Consider the following 8,631-nt stretch of genomic DNA (forward strand, 5'->3'; position numbering starts at 1 on the left):
CCTCTCATGGAATAGAAACGTGTATCGCCCTACCTGAAAATGTGAAACGCCCATACATGAAAGCATATTGAGTGAGTGTGGAGTGAGGCCGCTTGAACAGTATTTTAATTAATATTAATTACGACGTGTCAGTTTCATGTGAGAAGAGAGTTACACCCAGTGTGTTGGGATCAGGGCCGCTTATCCGAGAGACTTCATGCTCCATAGCAACAAGAATAAAAGAACTCAAGACATATGTTTAAACATCTGACAAGGAATCTGCCCTTCCGGCGGAACATCTCCTCGAACATCCTGAACACCATATTCCCTGGCAACAGACCAGGATTCTCCATACCAACCTCAGTCACTGGAAAAATAAAAAAAACCCATAAAGGAACTATTGATATCCAAAGAAAGATATCCATTAACAGAGACCATGGCATCTACCTACCCAGTTTACTGCACTGTGCTTTAATCATACCATCAACCACAAATAGACATCTTGATTATCCACCGCCCTAACGAAGTTGGCGGGGGATATAGAAATGGGTTCCCTCCGTGTGTGTGTGTGTGTGTGTGTGTGTGTGTGTGTGTGTGTGTGCGTGCGTGCGTGCGTGCGTGCGTGCGTGCGTGCGTGTGTGCGTCCCGATATCGTTTCCGGAGCATAACTCAGAAACCGTTAAATATTTCTCTATGAAACTTTGCATGTCTATCAGACTCATGCTGAACTGGTGCCTTTTGCTATTTAGGAATTTTATAATTTTTTAATTTTTTTCGTCTCCATGGCAACAAGTTGGACTTAGGTTCTATAAGGGTGCTGTTCGTTCCCGGAGCGTAACTCAAACACCGTTGAATAATTTCCAACAAAACTTTGCATGTATACCAGACACATACTGAACTGGTGCCTCTTGCTATTTAGGAATTTTAGATATTTTTATTTTTCACGTTTCCATGGCAATAAGTTGGACTTAGGTTCTACAGGGGTGGTGTTCGTTTCCAAAGCGTAACTAAAAAACCGTTAAATACTTTCTTACAAAACTTTGCATGACTACCAGGCACATATTGAACTGGTGCCTTTTGATAGATAGCACTTTTAGAAATTGTTATTGTTTTTGTTTCCATGACAACAAGTTGGATTTAAGTTTTAATATAGGATTGGTTTACTTAAGGAGTATAACAAATAAACTGTTAAATATTTCCTTGCCAAACATTGCATGTCTATATATAAAGCGCATACTGAACTAGTGCCATTTGATATTAAGGAGTTTTAGAAATGTTTATTTTAGTATTTCCATTGCAGCTATTTTCACATGGGCTAAGAGAAATGTTGGGTCATTTACCTGGTTTGGGACCATAACATGTGAACATGGGCGGGGGATATAGATGGCTTTGTCAACTATACGCTTGTTGTCTTCTTGTTAGTGTCACCATAGTCAGCTCATGCTTATTACACGTATCCTTACATTACACCTGCATTTTACTTAACTGGGATTTCTGTTAATCTGTTTCGGTAATACTTTTTCACTCATATATGAAAACAATTCTAAGAAGACTCCTGTAGATTTCATGTTGGTAAAAATGCTATTTGGGGCAAAGTTTGGTTTAATGAGAGAAGACAAAAGAAGTTACAAGTGTAGTACTTTACTCCTGCTCTGTTTCCTTTTCAGCCAAATACAAGTTTCACCCACCATGCCTAACTCGGTCCTGGGACGCAATAAAGGTTATGGCGGCGGCGACGGCAAGTAATTTTCAACCTTAACATGTCCAGTCTAAAGGGAAGAACTTTACCCAACTGATTTTCTTTTATACTCATTAAAGAATTGTGATATCTTCAGCTGCTACAAAATATTTTGGTTTGTTGTGTTATGTTGTAATAAAATTGAGGCGTGTGTGGCCCTTTTTATTTCACTGGCGAGTACACATCATGCACTGATTTTTGGTAACGATGATATTTTCTGAAATCTCCCAATGACAAACATCTTGCACTGATGTTATTATTGTGATATTTGTGACCGAACTTAATTTATATGAGGGCAAATCTTTTGCAATACAAATAATAATGTTTACGAATGAGTGAGTGAGTTGGCTTTAACGCCGCTTTTAATAGTGTTCAAGTTATATCACGGCATGTCATCTTGATGTGAGAGGAAAGCCTGAAGTGATGCAGGTCGCAGACGTTTACCACTTTGGTGAAACCCACGAGCACGGGTATGGTGCTGACAAACCTAGAAACATAAAGGGGGCGAACAGATATTCGAACCCACACTCATATGTTTCTGGCATCCCCAAGGGATGCAACACTGCACAGCGAACTGCGGCGCCTAAGACGTCTGGGCCACCTGTGGCCCTTAATGTTTATGAAATTGTTAGGGACATGTTTGATGGCGAACATTCAATATTTTCATTGTTTGTTTGTCTGTTGTTGAACACCGCACTCAGCAATATTCGAGCTATATGACAGCGCTCTGTAAATAATCTAGTCTGGACCAGACAATCCAGTGATTGGCATCATTAGCATCAATCCACGGAATTGGGATCGATGACAAGCGTTAATGTTGAACCACATCATATATCAGGGTTGTGTTCTTTCTACGTGTAACTTGTCAGAGGCATAAATATTGTAAACAAAAACATTTGCAGCCATTGACAGTTGTGAGGTGTCAGTAATCACGATGTGGGTCAAGTTCTACCACATCCCAGTTCCCAGTGGAGAGGTATTTATTTTGAATTTGTATTATTTACTTGGTGTTACTGCTAACTACTAAGAATCACACATATAAAATAAATAGCAGCATGTTTAAACCTGTCATCCCTGCAATGCGATTTGGCATATTCGATTTCAAAGAAATGACCTGTCCAGCTGATTTCCAAGAAATGACTTGGAGGGTCATAACAGTGCACAACAGGTTGCGATGAAATTAAAATATACATCTTTGGACTCAGTTTGGAGGGTTGTTTGACAACCTCTTTTTGAAAAACTTTGTTTTGAACCCTTATTTTGAACTAGTCAAGACAATGGGTATTTTAATGTTGAACTTTACTAATATTTGTTACATTTGTAACTACATGTGACCCCTTTGAAGAATGTTCTAAGGTAGCGACTTTTGTCGCCTGTGTAGTTTCGCGTTGCAAAAGGGAACCGTTTTCAAAGCCCTCTTGCTGTCATGCTAGAATTGAGATAAACCTTCTGTGATTTGAAATTTGATGTAGTCCCACTGCAGAGTAGATACTTCTTATTTATATATTTGAAACCTCGCTCTAAAGCTATCAGTTTAAAATTTTTAAAAAAAAGGTATCTCCTCCACAGTGGGACTACATCGAGTGTCAAAACACAGTAGGTTTATGTCCCAAGTGAAGTATTAGTATGGTGGAGAAAATGAAAAGTTTGGGACACAACAAGGGACAAAAACAACAATGCCCAGATGTATGCTGGTATTCAACCCTTTGAGAAATATTGAGAAGGATTGCGTGGATTAAAGGGCAAATAGACTCTGGCTAGTTAATGTGATCAACCGATTGCTAGAACCACCGGTCTAGGTAAAGTAAGGGTCGAAGTGGTGTGTTGTGCAAAAGGTTTGGTTTGGTTTGGTTTGGTTTGTTGTTTTACGCCACACAATATTCCAGCTTTATGACGGCGGTCTGTAAAATAATCGAGTCTGGACCAGACAATCCAGTGATTGATATCATGAGCATCGATCCACGCAAATGGGATCGATGACATGCATCAACCAAGTCAGCGAGCCTGACCACCCGATCCCGTTAGTCGCCTTTCACGACAAGCATAGTCGCCTTTTACGGCAAGCATGGGTTGCTGAAGACCTATTCCACCCCGGATCTTCACGGGCCTTGTGCAAGAGGAACACATGTCCCTGGTTCCAGTGCCCTGAACCACCAGACTCCCATTCTCCACTGACACAGGTTCTGAGGATACATTTACCGACGTGGGTTCTGCGGACACATTCTACCCCGGGTCCCCAAAGGGACTCAAACTACAGAAATAGGCATATGTGTATGGATCAAAAGGTTGTTTGGTCTCTGACATGACATTCTTTTAATGATTTATTTGGTAATTTACATGTTAAGATATAATAGTAAGGAGCCTAGAGATTTCCCTCATTTCAGACTGAAGAAATCTAGACTTGCATAATATTGTTATGACTTATTTGTGTATGAAAAGTAAATTCATTTACGATAGTTGACATGGTAGTTGTCATGTACCCAAATACTAGTTGTGTGAACAGAATAAAATCTAGAATAATATAGAATACTACATACACCCTCATTAATATTAGAACTTAACAATATGATAATCAGAGTGAGTGAGTGTGTATGGTTTTATGCCGCTTTTAGCAATATCCGAGCAATATCACGGCGTGGGACACCAAAAATGGGCTTCACACATTGTACCCATGTCGGGAATCGAACCCGGGTCTTTGGCGTGACTAGTGAACGCTTTAACTAGTAGGCTACCCGACCGCCCCTGTTAATCAAAAGATAAGAAAGGACAAGGATGTATAGAGAATGACTAGAGAGGGCTTCAATGCATATCCATTTTGAAGTTCTAGTTCTTAATATGACATATTTCATTAGTTGCAGTGTTTGTTATAACGGTTGGTTGCTGGTTTTTTGTTTAACGCCGCACTCAGCAGTATTCAAGCTATATGACGACGGTCCGTAAATAATCGAGTCTGGACCAGACATTCCAGTGATTTATATCATGAACATCGATCCACGCAATGGGCGATCTTTTTGTTCCAAAGGGCAATAACTCTCCTTTTGAAATGATATAAGCGACGGTCCAAACTGTCGCTTCCGGTCTGGTTCCCGGATCAATGCGCGCTGCGACAACTACTGACATGTAGAGACGGAGCCAAGCTAAAGAGTTGTCCTCTTGCACCTTCGTTCAAAAACGGTCGTTTACAACTGAATATTTTTAACTAGCACATATTTCGTAGTGATTAATAGTTTATAATATCAACATTCTTTGAGTCTTCAACTACAAGACGAATTGTCACTCTGGAATATAGCGGGAAAAACGTCATTAAAAATGGTATATTGCCACGGTATTTTCTACGTCAGAAAACAGCGAGGCATTCTGTCAGTCTGGGCTTACATATTGCATCGATGAAATAATGCAAACTCATTTTATTTATCAGCCTTTGTGTTATTTCCCACAACAATTCAAGCATTCAAATCACAACAAATACTACCATGGACTTCAATTTATTAAAATTAGTGATACGCCAACATTTGCAGCACGCAGACATCTTTGACAGGCCTTTACCAATGATCTATATAGTAAGTTTACATCCGTGCCTTTATAAATAATTTCAGAAGAAATAACGTTCAATATAATAAGACAACTGATTTTAAATGTTACTTTTTATATCAAAATTATAGTTGCATCTGAATATTTAAATTTATTTTATTTTTTTAGAAATAGGCCAATTGAACATCTATCATGCATCTTTTAAGCACTCAGTTACTCAGTTGCAATATACATACCACTCATCATACTTTGAAATAAGAGATTTACCCATATTATTCTGCCCCTATAACACGTGTCCCACTATTAAGCGCTTTGAGTCATCACAGGTGTTAATTCATTCATCCATCATTTCTTACAGAATTCTGATACTTATGCTCTTAAAATAGTAGTAAATTACAGAGATTTGTCCCAACAAACAACAAATCATACTAGCTACCCCACAAAATATGTATGATGTATAAATAGATCTAAATCATAGTTTTATCTTCTTGTTTTAGTAACATAATATTTATTTTAATGTTGACAAATTATTTCCCATACAAACCCACACACTACCCTGTTGTATCTATGTATCCTGATTTTCATTCAACAGTACTTCAAGACACCTGTAGTATTAAGTATATTTTGTAGATATTATTATCATCTAGCAAATATGAATTTAGAAAGTTTATCATCAAATCTTCTGATGGTTAAATAAATGCAAATTTAACCCCACAGTCATTCCACGTAGATAAATGGATTTATTTGTGTTATTTGTTTTTTAATATAACAGATTATACTTACATATGTTACAGTCAGTGTCTATAATCAGGCCCAATATGTATTTTGACTAAAAATTTCAGCCAATATGCATATTGACTGATTCACTCAAGCAAGGTATATATTCTTTCTTAAATTTTCATTAATTTATTATTGCCTGAAAAATAGGACCGGATTTTAGACAGACTGGCTGAAATGAATTAGACTGCATAATTTAATCTCCTCAATTTAATTTGGATCTATTTTGATCTTATCAAGATCAAAGTAACTTATTTAAGAAATTAAAAATGTTTTCAGAATGAATTGATTGATTCTCCAAACCTGAAAGACTACCAGAGTCCCTTTTTTATGTTACTTATCTTTACTGGCATAATATTCAGTTCAGAAACAGATGACTGCTAAACAGTCATGCATGTGTAATCAAATACTAGTACACATGCACAAGTGTGCCAAGATATTAAATAGAATAAGAGTCATTGTGCAATGCAGATATCTTTTGGTGTGAAGAGAAAAAAGAATAACATTAATAATTTGTTTATGTTGGAATTTGAAACATCAGATTAGAACAAGGAAACATAAAAAGAAAGGCCTAATGAAGTTAAGAATCAGTTTTAACTGTGTCACAATCATATGATTATTGTCAATGCAAACTGGATGTAGACACTGCATTGTTAATACAATCAACATTATAGAGATTGACAATTAGTATGAATATATTGTTTTATTTTATAAAAATTGTAGTTGGTACAAATACTCTTGAATATGTATTTTAACTGAAATATATAGGGTCCTCTGTGTCTGAAATTTTTCTTTCTACTTTGTAAAATTCAAAAAAGGCCAAAATAATACATATCTTTCATTGATCATATTGAAATATGATCATGGTAGTATTTGGCAACAAACAGCCACCGTTCATACATAAAATCCTTTTCTACAACATGCACCAATTAACCCTTAAATATCAAAACAGATTTCAGTTATTTCCATTTCTTTTATTTTGAACATTGTATCATGATATCTAGTTGATGACGTAATTTTACAGTGCCTGTTACTCTTACAATTTCTTGAGAACATTTCTCATTGCTCTCTGTTACATATCTGACAAATCCTTACATGTGTTGCTGTCAATATTCACAACACTGAGGCAACGTTGCATGAAACCTTCACATTTCGCGTACCGTATCGCTTCACCGCTGTACTTACTGAAATGCATGCATATGATGTAGCCTGCTCGGCGATGCTACAACATAAATATAGGAGGAACGTATACAAATCTACTTAATTTTTAAAAGTGTGATATTCATACATCAAGGGCAACACTTTAGTACCGACTGCAAAACGTCAACAAAGCGACCTGGGATGAACGATCAGCTGATCTCACTGCATCGCTTCGAACGCCTATCTAGGGGTTAACTATACAATATAATCAGTCGTGGTCATCCCTGATGTATCATTAAATCAAAGAACATTTGTTTCCGGACATGGCAATAGATAAATCATTTTTTAGGCGAAAAGATATACTGTCCACACATAAGCGTGACTGATGCCGACAGAGGTGAAGGTTATACTAGTTAACTGTCTATAGGCGTCATAGTAACATGTAGTGCTCGTATCGCGCATACCACATGCGCCGTCATTTTAAGGTTGGACCGTCCGGGTCAGCTCACCTAGCGGGTTAGTGAAGGGAAGATAAATTGAAAAAGATCGCCCATTGGGATCGATGACATGCATCAACCAAGTCAGCGAGCCTGACCACCCAATCCCGTTAGTCGCCTCTTACGACAAGCATAGGCGCCTTTTACAGCAAGCATGGGTTGAGCTGATTGTCAATTGCCTCAATCACTAGGAATCGTGACCAATATTCAATAGATTTTGAAGGACGTTAGGCACCATCATTATCATTTGGTTTGCTGGTTGGTTTGTTGTTTAACGCCGCACTCAGCAATATTCCAGCTATATGACGGCGGTCTGTAAATAATCGAGTCTGGACCAGACAATCCAGTGATTAATGTCATAAGCATCGATCCACCCAATTGGGATCGATGACATGTATCAACCAAGTCAGCGAGCCTGACCACCCGATCCCGTTAGTCGCCTTTTACGACAAGCGTAGTCACCTTTTACGACAAGCATGGGTTGCTTAAGACCTATTCTACCCCGGAATCTTCACGGGTCTTGGCAGCATGCGGTGTGTGTCTACATATACAATAAATACCATTGGAGTTTAGCTAGACTTCACCATGACGAACTTAAAGTAAAACTCTTTTAAGCTTGAAAATTGTGAAAGTATTGAGAAAATAGGGAATTGCATCAGATATCATTTTGGTGCATTGATGCATCATATTTGGAAATATAAGAAAGAACATACTCGAATTTACCCCTGAAGTTGTGTAATGTAGTCATACAGTATTGTGTACAGTTTGTTATCACCCTGAATCTTTATGCACAGATGTATAATGAAACAGAGGAGAAGAGAAAGAGTTACACTTCCCTCTAGCAATAACAGGCCGTAATGTGATGTCCTCATGATAACGCACACCTGTTAAGATGCTCTGTATATGAAAAGAGATTTTCTTTGCCCCACATCATGACACTTCCACAACGGTCGATTTACGTTGGTTGAT

The sequence above is a fragment of the Haliotis cracherodii genome, unplaced genomic scaffold (genome assembly GCF_022045235.1).
Source record: "Haliotis cracherodii isolate W230 unplaced genomic scaffold, xgHalCrac1.p SCAF_6, whole genome shotgun sequence".
Lineage (NCBI taxonomy): Eukaryota > Metazoa > Mollusca > Gastropoda > Lepetellida > Haliotidae > Haliotis > Haliotis cracherodii.